General features: G+C 45.3%; 1 protein-coding gene across 1 annotated transcript in view; it reads right to left on the bottom strand.

The window, feature by feature from the left end:
* LOC141082292 (uncharacterized) overlaps positions 1-12,581 on the bottom strand; it is a 987,535-nt gene that overhangs the window by 285,056 nt on the left and 689,898 nt on the right. The gene's annotated exons all lie outside the window — the stretch shown is intronic.

The raw sequence follows: 12,581 nt of genomic DNA, 5'->3' as shown, positions 1-12,581 counted from the left end.
TAGATGTGATTCATGTTTTTGTCCATTGGCACTAGAGCATTTTTGATAAGATGCGGGGAGCGGGAGAGTACAGAAGTACTGCGTGTATGGATGTGATTGAAGTGTCAGACAGATGCTTACCATGTGTGCACCATATGCTGTGTGATAAGGGTCTGTGTTCAGTTCACCAGTATAGGCACAGAGTATATTCTTGTCATGTACATTGTTTAAAAGCTGGGTAGATGTATTGGACTCTAGAGGGTATATGCCAAGGTGGCAAGATAATATCACGCACGAATATTATCTTATTGAACCCGGAGCGGATTCACAAATAGATCTTCCATATTCAGAGTCTAGTAAGGGCTCAGATCCAGATGTATGAGGAGTATATAGCGCTTGTGTTTGGAGCTGTGTTGTTGACAGTATTCTGTCTAATTGTTTGGGAGAGTATGTATCAGCATTAGGACAGAACAGAGAGCTGCGGTTCAGGTTATTGCTTTGATAGTGGGATTGCTGGCTATTGTAGTAGACCAGTGGGATCCCACTATTACATAACAGGGCTGAAGACAGGGGTCGCTACCCTTGACAGCTGTTATGGTGCTAGGCACACCAGGTCAGGACAGACTATGGATCCGAGATATAAGATAAAGGACCTGCAGGATTATGGAGCAGTTAACAATACCGCTGACAAGTCTTGAAAAGGCAGAAGTGCCAAGGAATGGATGTTTGGATGCTGAGAGATACAACAAGTGTTTAAGTAAGGAGCATGCTGTATGGATTGGAAAATGTGATTATGGTGTGCAAGTTGCAGCATGGATCAGAACCTCTGAATGATATGTTGTGTTTTAATGCTAAGAATGATGAAGTTATTACTAAGAAGTTATGATGAATGATGAAGTTAATACTAAGTGTGATGAAGTTAGAATGAGAGAATGTATGTCAGGCAATCTGCAGCGTCTCCACACACAGGCTGCTCCCCCTTCACAAGATCAGTCTGTGCTTCCACAGCTCCCTTCGCTCCTGTAGTAGCGGAGGGGATGAGACCAGCCCCCCTTAAGCAGCCCAAAGAACGAAGTTATGTGCTGACAGGAGATTTCTTCTGTGTCTGCAGTCTTAACATCTGTATAATTCTATACGCCCCATCTCTGGCAGACCCTGGTGATATACCATCAGCCAGGGGTCCCATAGGTGCCAAACACGGGGGAGGACTGATCCCCATGTCTCCGCAGATGCAAACTAGCTGACTTGTATATGATGCTTCTCCTCTATACTTATTACCCTTGGGTTGCCACAGGGGTTCACAGACAGTTTCTCCACTCCGGTAAGGAACAGCCCCAAGCAATTCCTACGGAGGGGAGAAATGAGGAAACATTTTACATTACACTTGCAGACAACCCTTACACCTCATAACTATGATTTGTAAAACCCCAGAGAGGCCAGATTTGTAAAAATATGTTACTGATAGGACTGAAGGAAGATCTGAGAACAGAAGTGATGAGAGTACGGCCAGAATGTATATACAATCCCTTCCCATGTTCAGGGGATAGAGGACCAGATTAATATTAGGAAAGTGAAGAAGCAGCAGAAGGTGACTCCTGTTATGGGGAATATACCTCCGGATGCATTTAATAATGCTGTGAAAACTGTGGTGCAGGCGGCAGGTATACATCACAGGGGGAGAGAAGAAAAGGAAAGAGGGGAGAACAGACCCGGAGAAGTGGAAACAAGAATAGCGGTTCCCCCACAGGATGGTCCAATCACTAATCACTTAATTAAATCTTCCTCCTGGGAAACAATTAAAATGCCTGATTGATAGGGGGTGAGCCGTACTATAATATATAAGAAAAGGATATGCCACAACGATTCATGACAGGGAAAACGTTACAGGGATTAGGAGCAGGAGGAATAGTTCATCCCTTGTATGAAACAGAACCCATGAATGCGTGAATAGCGCATACCACAGACTTGTGTGCCTAATTGCTAGTCTCAGATACAGTTGTGGCCAAAAGTATTGACACCCCTGCAATTCTGTCAGATAATACTCAGTTTCTTCCTGAAAATGATTGCAATCACAAATTCTTTGGTATTATTATCTTCATTTAATTTGTCTTAAATGAAAAAACACAAAAAGAATTGTCCTAAAGCCAAATTGGATATAATTCCACACCAAACATAAAAAAGAGGGTGGACAAAAGTATTGGCACTGTTCGAAAAATCATGTGATGCTTCTCTAATTTGTGTAATTAACAGCACCTGTAACTTACCCGTGGCACCTAACAGGTGTTGGCAATAACTAAATCACACTTGCAGCCAGTTGACATGGATTAAAGTTGACTCAACCTCTGTCCTGTGTCCTTGTGTGTACCACATTGAGCATGGAGAAAAGAAAGAAGACCAAAGAACTGTCTGAGGACTTGAGAAACCAAATTGTGAGGAAGCATGAGCAATCTCAAGGCTACAAGTCCATCTCCAAAGACCTGAATGTTCTTGTGTCTACCGTGCACAGTGTCATCAAGAAGTGTAAAGCCCATGGCACTGTGGCTAACCTCCCTAGATGTGGACGGAAAAGAAAAATTGACAAGAGATTTCAACGCAAGATTGTGCGGATGTTGGATAAAGAACCTCGACTAACATCCAAACAAGTTCAAGCTGCCCTGCAGTCCGAGGGTACAACAGTGTCAACCCGTACTATCCGTCGGCGTCTGAATGAAAAGGGACTGTATGGTAGGAGACCCAGGAAGACCCCACTTCTTACCCCGAGACATAAAAAAGCCAGGCTGGAGTTTGCCCAAACTTACCTGAAAAAACCTAAAACGTCTTGGAAGAATGTTCTCTGGTCAGATGAGACAAAAGTAGAGCTTTTTGGGCAAAATCATCAACATAGAGTTTACAGGAGAAAAAAGAGGCATTCAAAGAAAAGAACACGGTCCCTACAGTCAAACATGGCGGAGGTTCCCTGATGTTTTGGGGTTGCTTTGCTGCCTCTGGCACTGGACTGCTTGACCGTGTGCATGGCATTATGAAGTCTGAAGACTACCAACAAATTTTGCAGAGGTCATGGGTCTCCAGCAGGACAATGACCCAAAACACACTTCAAAAAGCACTAGAAAATGGTTTGAGAGAAAGCACTGGAGACTTCTAAGGTGGCCAGCAATGAGTCCAGACCTGAATCCCATAGGACACCTGTGGAGAGATCTAAAAATGGCAGTTTGGAGAAGGCACCCTTCAAATATCAGGGACCTGGAGCAGTTTGCCAAAGAAGAATGGTCTAAAATCCCAGCAGAGCATTGTAAGAAACTCATTGACGGTTACCGGAAGCGGTTGGTCGCAGTTATTTTGGCTAAAGGTTGTGCAACCAAGTATTAGGCTGAGGGTGCCAATACTTTTGTCTGGCCCATTTTTGGAGTTTTATGTGAAATGATCAATGTTTTGCTTTTTGCTTCATTGTCTTTTGTGTTTTTTCATTTAAGACAAATTAAATGAAGATAATAATACCAAAGAATTTGTGTTTGCAATCATTTTCAGGAAGAAACTAAGTATTATCTGACAGAATTGCAGGGGTGTCAATACTTTTGGCCACAACTGTACACACGTGGCTCTGCTCCGTACACATTGTACACACATAGCTCCGCTCCGTATACCTTGTACACATGCGGCTCCGCTCCGTACACCTCGTACACACATGGCTCTGTACACCTCGTACACACACGGCTCCGCTCCGTACACCTCGTACACACGCGTCTCCGCTCCGTACACCTTGTACACACACGGCTCCACTCCGTACACTCCGTACACACACGGCTCCGCTCCGTACACCTTGTACACACGCGGCTCCGCTCCGTACACCTTGTACACACACGGCTCCACTCCGTACACCTCGTACACACACGGCTCCGCTCCGTACACCTCACACACACGGCTCCGCTCCGTACACCTCACACACACGGCTCCGTACACCTCGTACACACACGGTTCCGCTCCGTACACCTCGTACACACGCGGCTCCGCTCCGTACACCTCGCACACACACGGCTCCGCTCCATACACTTCTTACACACGCGGCTCCGCTCCGTACACCTCGTACACACACGGCTCTGCTACATCCACCCTGTAAACCCCTCCTGACCCCACACAGAAACTTCCCCTCATCCAGCACCATGACAACCAGCACAGCAGAGTCCTGCACACACTGAGGCCCCTGGTCATGTGACCCCTGACTCCTCCCCTCCTGTGACCTCATCACAGGTCCTGTGCGCACAGAGCAGCTGTAGAAATCTCCGGCCTCGGGGGTCTCACCAGACTTCGCTCTTTTCTTGCAGGGGCCGCAGTGGATTTCATCCTGGATCCATAGAGCTGAATAGAGGAGCGATGTTCCTTCAGTCTGATGGTAATTGATGGTGACGTTAGTCCAACGTCCATGTTACCGAGTAAATCCCCCCAGGACTGCAGCCGGTAAAGACCCCGATATCCACAGGTGTCCCCTCTAATTGGGGGAAAGGGATAGAAAAGCCTCTTATCCCGAGGGGAAACCTGTACATGGAGACATCGGCCTCAGATCTCTCCTGTCCTGTTCTTCCAGAAAAGCCTCAAACTTCTGTGTGTGACTCAGAGCTGAGATCTAACGGGAGAGAAGATTCCAGTGCGGGGAAGACGGGAAACCTTCATATAGACGGCCGGTGGGGATGGAGGCAGTGACCGACTCTGGCCACATCTGTCTCTAGAGCCGCAGTAGAAGATGAAGATGTCGTCCTCATCATGAAGGAGTTATTTCTCATGTCGCGTGTAATGAATATCTCCTGCAGTATTACTAATGCCGATTCCAGTGTCGGTAATGAGACGAGAATTAGTGTTATGGAAGATGAGTCTATGAGGAACGTGTTCAGCTGCCGACTCCGAGGAGGAAACTGCTTGTTGTCTGTGGCCTAAATATATAGGTTTTATTAGTAGATGTCAGGGGAGAAAACTAAACCCTGTAAGATAATAAATCTCCTCATATGTTTCCCTTATTATCTCCAGTAAGTGTATTATTACACAGGATTCTTATGATGTTACATCGGATCATCTTCTTCTCATTCAGGTCTCTACAATATCGGATCCTCTCAGTGAAGATCTTCTACAGAAGAGAATTTTCCTGATTTACCCATCAAGGATGGATATGGACAGAGACAAGATGGCGGAGAGGATGTTACACCTCACCCTAGAGATCCTCTTCCGTCTCACTGGAGAGGTGAGAGATTCTGATGACGTCACATTCCATCATTCTTATCTATGGGAATAACAGATGGACAGAACTGGAGAGGTGAGGACTCTGGAAATGTCTGTAGTGAGATTTATTAATGTGTCTCTCCATAACCAGGATTACACAGTGGTGAAGAAGACCTCTAGTGATCACTGTCAGGACCCTGTGTCTGAGGGATGGGGAAGACCCCTGAGCCCAATCACGGGGCCTCCACCTCACCCCCTGATCCATGAGGACATCAATGACCAGAAGATCCTAGAACTCATCTACAAGATGACTGAGCTGCTGACTGGAGAGGTGACACTGCTGGGAATGCTGGGACATTATACAGTAACACTATGAAGGGATCGGGGGATGACGGTATCATTGTATGTGTCAGGTTCCTATAAGGTGTCAGGATGTCGCTGTCTATTTCTCCATGGAGGAGTGGGAGTATTTAGAAGGACACAGAGATCTGTACAAGGACGTCATAATGGAGGTTCCCCAGCCCCTCACATCACCAGGTAATAGACAGGACTAAATACACACGGCCTATAATTATCTGTATGTAGAGAATGAATTCAGTCCCTGTATGTGTTTCCTCCAGATCTATCCAGTAAGAGGACAACACCAGAGAGATGTCCCCATCCTCTTCTTCCACAGGACTGTAACCAAGAAGATCCCAGTGCTCCTCAGGATCATCAGGTAGATGGAGAGAAGGTGTCAGGAGATCTTCCCTATGATGTGTAGACGGCTGTGAAGGTCTTGTGCTCAGTCTTGTTTTATCCACCAGTATTATATGTTTTATACTTGTGTAATGAGAACGGTGGAGATGGCAGGATTAGAGCTGATCATAGATGGGACTTCTCCATCTGTCTGTGACTTTTACAATATTTGTTTCAGGGTGAAGATCTGACCCATATTAATACTACAGAGACATATGTGAGGGGTGATGAGTGGTGTAAAGATGAGATTCCCACATATGACTACCCAGGTGAGTAGTAACCACTGAATGCAGAGAAGTCACAGATTCCTCTCAGTCACCGGCTGTGGCTGCTTTATCGGTGGTGTAGTCCGGCCGTATTACCATGATCACCATTTTGCCTCTAGATCACAACATTCTCCTCCACCCAAAACTGTTCAAATGACTTTGGGCATTGAAAGCCCTTTTCTATAGAACTTCCCACCTGGAGGATCCACCTACCCCCTGGGATTTGGAGACGCTGACCGTTACCTGCCCAGATCTGTAACTATAAAGCCAAATGACAGCGTACGTAGAATGTGCTGACAAGATAGAAAATCACTTGAAGAAAAATCTTATGCTGGGCCTGTAAGAGAAAGCGGAGGGTAATGATGCTGTTGGCTTCCTAGATCCCTGAGATCTTATCGGATGAATCTTCTCTCCCTTCTGTGCTGCTGAATGTCTCATGGTCCCTACAAGACCAGGTCCAGTCTTTCTGGCCAAACTTCCCTTTTATGAGCGACAACAGTAAATGTGCAGTGAGGCCAAGTGTGAATTTCTGTCCAATAACAGCAGAGTTTCCCTTTATCCTGACTTTTCAATTTGTATTAAAACCAACTAACTTCCAGGAGGATTGTGATAATCTCCAGGACAAACATTCCACCTGTGCCATGATAGATCTCTAAGCTGTGCGTGGCTGAGGGCTGTAATATACATTTATTCCCGCCTGCAGGAGATGTGTTGGCTCCAGTCCTGGTGTCATGGAGTCACTCCACATCATACATTACATTGTTTTTGATCCTAATGAATTCAGATTACTGCACGGTCTCTCCTGAAATGGGGGCGCTAATACTTTCTCTACTCTTCTGGTCAGGACTCACAGTGGCTCCAATGATCCACCATAAATGAGGGCAACCCTGTTTTAGTGATGGAGTTCTCCCTTCATATTTACGTTGTTGTTGGGGATGTTACATAGAGTAATAAATTATGTCTTTTTTACCTGTTCATTCTGTATGATGGTAGAGGTATAGTATTGGGGCGCACACAGTCTAATAGGGGAGGTGCTGGTGTAAGGACTGAGAAGTCCCAAATAAAAGAGAGTCAAGGGTTCACCGCTCACTCATTTATAATGCAGATTTTCATTTATTACAGTCCAAAAAAAGCTGCTCTTACAAATGAGCGGGTCTTACCTTTTATGTAACTTATTCTTTTGTTTGTACTTACAGTTTTGTCTGTTTCGTTGTATTTACATTTTATTCTTTTCTGTTAGTGATTCAGTGAGTAAGACCCGGGAGGGGCGAAATGTCTGATGTAGCTGTTGTCCCTTTTTACAACCTTGGTTGCTATGTTTATGACTACTGCTCATTTGTAAGACCAGTATTTTGGACTGTAATAAATGAAGTTATGCCTTATACATCTTATGAGTGTGCACTGAACCCTTGACTCTCTATTCTGTATGATATTTTGTGGCGGGATCGGCCGGCCTCACTTATGTGAGTCTGTAACTCCCTGATAGTCTTGAAAAAAATCTCTCCATTGCCACTTCCAAATGTCTGAGATCTAAATTTAAGGTGAACCTGTCAGCAGGATTGTGCTCAGTAACCTACAGACACTGTCAGGTCAGCGCCGTTATACTGATTACAGTGATACCTGGTGATGAAATCTGTCTTGTGGTTGTTGTCTAATCTTTATTTGTAACTAGCTGAAGACCCCGGTGCTGCCCGGGCATAGTAACTAACTGTGGTTAGTTATAGCAAATTATAATTATCCTCCATCCCATAGTCCCGTGCCCATATACCCATCATACATATCCTCCATCCCATAGTCCCGTGCCCATATACCCATCATACATATCCACGATCCCATAGGCCCGTGCCCATATACCCATCATACATATCCTCCATCCCATAGTCGAGTGCCCATATACCCATCACACATCTTCCATCCCATAGTCCCATGCCCATATAACCATCATACATATTCTTCATCCCATAGTCCCATGCCCATATACCCATCATACATATTCGCCATCCCATAGTCGAGTGCCCATATACCCATCACACATCCTTCATCTCATAGTCCCATGCCCATATACCCATCATACATATCCTCCATCCCATAGTCCCGTGCCCATATACATATCCACCATCCCATAGTCCCATGCCCATATACCCATCACACATCCTCCATCCCATAGTTCCGTGCCCATATACCCATCATACATATCCTCCATCCCATAGTCAAGTGCCCATATACCCATCACACATCCTCCATCCCATAGTCCCATGCCCATATACCCATCACACATCCTCCATCCCATAGTCCCATGCCCATATACCCATCATACATATTCGCCATCCCATAGTCGAGTGCCCGTATACCCATCATACATATCTGCCATCCCATAGGCCCGTGCCCATATACCCATCATACATATCCTCCATCCCATAGTCGAGTGCCCATATACCCATCACACATCATCCCATAGTCCCATGCCCATATACCCATCATACATATCCTCCATCCCATAGTCCCATGCCCATATACCCATCATACATATCCGCCATCTCATAGTCCCGTGCCCATATATCCATCATACATATCCTCCATCCCATAGTCCAGTGCCCATATACCCATCATACATCCTCCATCCCATAGTCCTGTGCCTTTATACCCATCATACATATCCTCCATACCATAGTCCCTTGCCCATATACCCGTCATACATATCCTCCATCCCATAGTCCAGTGCCCATATACCCATCACACATCCTCCATCCCATAGTCCCTTGCCCATATACCCATCATACATATCCTCCATCCCATAGTCCAGTGCCCATATACCCATCACACATCCTCCATCCCATAGTCCCTTGCCCATATATCCATCATACATATCCTCCATCCCATAGTCCAGTGCCCATATACCCATCATAGATATCCTCCATCCCATAGTCCAGTGCCCATATACCCATCACACATCCTCCATCCCATAGTCCCTTGCCCATATATCCATCATACATATCCTCCATCCCATAGTCCCTTGCCCATATACCCATCATACATATCTTCCATCCCATAGTCCAGTGCCCATATACCCATCACACATCCTCCATCCCATAGTCCCTTGCCCATATACCCATCATACATATCCTCCATCCCATAGTCCAGTGCCCATATACCCATCACACATCCTCCATCCCATAGTCCCTTGCCCATATACCCATCATACATATCCTCTATCCCATAGTCCCGTGCCCATATACCCATCACACATCCTCCATCCCATAGTCCCTTGCCCATATATCCATCATACATATCCTCCATCCCATAGTCCCTTGCCCATATACCCGTCATACATATCCTCCATCCCATAGTCCAGTGCCCATATACCCATCACACATCCTCCATCCCATAGTCCCTTGCCCATATACCCGTCATACATATCCTCCATCCCATAGTCCAGTGCCCATATACCCATCATACATATCCACCATCCCATAGTCCCGTGCCCATATACCCATCATACATATCCTCCATCCCATAGTCCAGTGCCCATATACCCATCATACATATCCTCCATCCCATAGTCCAGTGCCCATATACCCATCACACATCCTCCATCCCATAGTCAACTATTATGACATCATAATGAGCGGCGGCGGGGCTTGCAACCTATGATGACATCAGCGTCGCCATGGCAACCATTGTGACATTATAATGAGGGGCGGGGCTTGATACGCACACACTGCTTCCCCAGTATGCAAATAGGGGCATTATGACATCATAATGAGGGGCGGGGCTTGACGCGCACACACTTTTTCCCCCAGTATGTAGATAGGGGCAAAATTGTTTGGTGAATTGGAACGTGCGGGGTTAAAATTTCCCCTCACAACATAGCTTAGGACGCTCTTGGAGTCCAGAAATGTGACTGTGCCAAATTTTGTGGCTGTAGCTGCGACGGTGCGGATGCCTATCCCGGACATACACACATATACACACACACACATACATACACACATACATACACACTTTGAGCTTTATACATTAGATTAACAGTGAACGAGATTCTCGTGCTTTGGGGCGGGGCTGTGGCGGAGCTGTGGGCGGGGCTTTATGTGGTCTGATTACATATTCATCTGTATTGGCTTATGACAGGTCGCTGACCCCTCACTGACCTGCCCCCATTATTACATAATGCATATAATAGCATTGATATTATTGGTGATAATGCCTATAATATTGTGGCTATTGTGAGGCTTAGAAAAAAATTACATCCAGCAAAATGACACCAGCGGTGCTTGTCCAGTAGCATCTATCTCTTACTTATTATAGGTGCTACTGCGCAGGCGCCGCCACCACTGGTGACGTTTTGCTGGCTCTAATCTTTTTCTAACCCTCACAATAGTCATCTATAGATTATCAAAAATAAGGAAGCGAGAGCGAAACGTGCGTCGGGGCCTTGGCGTGGCGCACAGGCATCTTTGAACATGGGTAAGAGGGTTTGGTTCAATCTCATGTGAGCAGTGGCTTTCATATTTTGTTACTGTTTTTTTTGTCTCCACAATACGTGTCTATGGTAATATAATACGGAACGATACTCTCACTTTGGCAATATGTGGTGTGCATACGTATTCCTATATTTGCCAGTGTTTATTTGCTGAATGTACATTTGCGGTTTGATTGTCTTTCTAAACGCCTCTTTTCATGTTCATGTGTGATTAAGGCATCTTTCACACATCCGGTTTTACATAACATTTGCCGGATCCGGCGCTCTGGCACGACGCCGGATTGCGCCTGACGGCGAAAAACTGATGTGTGAAAGTAGCCTAAGGGAGCTTCGCACATGTAATAGTCCTCTTAGGTTACTATCACATCGTGTTGCTCTCTGTCTTAATTACCTCATGCCTGTGTGGCCGCACCATGGTTGTGTTGCTGTCCGCCTGATTTTATTAGTTTTTGTACATAAGGTGTGGAGCATTTTATATGTATATTTATATGCCCTGTTTTGGTGGATTTAAATAAAGGCTTTGTCATACTTTTTTTGATAAACAGGGATAAGATGGAATTTGTGACTTTTCTTATACACACACCTTCTTTTGACTCTATTCTAGGGATCTAAGCTCCCAAAGGTTCTTTATTGCTTTTCATGATTCATGGACTGTATCTCTAATCAAGAAATATGATTGTTATATCTACCTTTGATTCTAGCTATGTTTTCATCACTATTATATGCATTACATAAAAATGGGGGGCAGGTCAGTGAGGGATCAGCGACCTGTCATAGGCCAATACAGAGGAATATGTAATCAGAGCACCACATAAAGCCCCGCCCACAGCCCCGCCCCAGAGCACGAGAATCTCATTACTGAAAACTACAAATACAGATTAAATAACAACCACAAGACGGATTTCATCACCAGGTATCACTGTAATCAGTATAACGGCGCCGACCTGACACTGTCTGTAGGTTACTGAGCACAATCCGGCTGACAGGTTCCCTTTAAGACATCTCCGCTCTGCACTATTATACACAGTTCTCTATAAATGTGTAATATTTCTCCATGAAACTCATCTGACAGAAAATATTGGCCCTTACGATAGTTTAGATTGTGAGGTCACCGAGCCCCATACTCTAATTACCCCAGAGAGGTTTCACCACTAGCTGCTCATTTATTACTGATGGAGACTGTGGAGTTTGATCATTTCAGTAGATGTTATTGTCTATAGTCACAGTGTTTGATTACAGTAGTGTCCAAAATCCTCTGATTTAACCTCTTCCTGCAGCCAGTTTTGTGTTCTTAATCAGGCCCCATTATTAATATCTGACGTGTGTCACTTTGTGGTGATAAATTATTCACAAAGGATAATAGAAAACAAATGGATCTTACAAATTATTTTCCAGCTTCGCACTATACCCTACATACGGTTGTACACTACTGTCTGGGCACATGGCAGTGTTCAGAAGGGAAGGAGCGCCATTTAGCTATATGAATGCAGATCTAGCTGGAATAGTTTGCAGATACAATGTATTGGGAGCACTGTTCATGGTCACCTGGCAGCTCAAAGGATGTCCACCATGAACATGCTTGGCTCTATCTTCTCTGCTTTCCATATCCCAAGGATTGCCTTGCTCATCGCCCTTTAACACCCTCACATGGAATCTGGACTTACACAGGGACCCCTAGGCTTGGCCCATGGTGTTACCTGCTATTCTGTGGTGTTAGATGCCAAGAAGAATAGTCAGGTAGCTGGGTCAGAACCAGAAGGACAGAATACAGAATCAGAAGACACAAGAGTAGTCAGTAAACGGGCCACGGTCACAGCAGGAAACAAATACACAAGCCGCAAGCTGAGCACAGAGGACTGAACCAGAGGAGAACAGCGCTGTATCTGGCAGATTCCGGCCATGTGCTTTGCACA

Source organism: Dendrobates tinctorius, unplaced genomic scaffold, assembly GCF_039654945.1.
Source record: "Dendrobates tinctorius isolate UK_male_01 unplaced genomic scaffold, ASM3965494v1 ptg000017l, whole genome shotgun sequence".
NCBI lineage: Eukaryota > Metazoa > Chordata > Amphibia > Anura > Dendrobatidae > Dendrobates > Dendrobates tinctorius.
The sequence above is the reverse complement of the archived record's forward strand: the minus strand, read 5'-3'. Positions and strand labels throughout refer to the sequence as shown.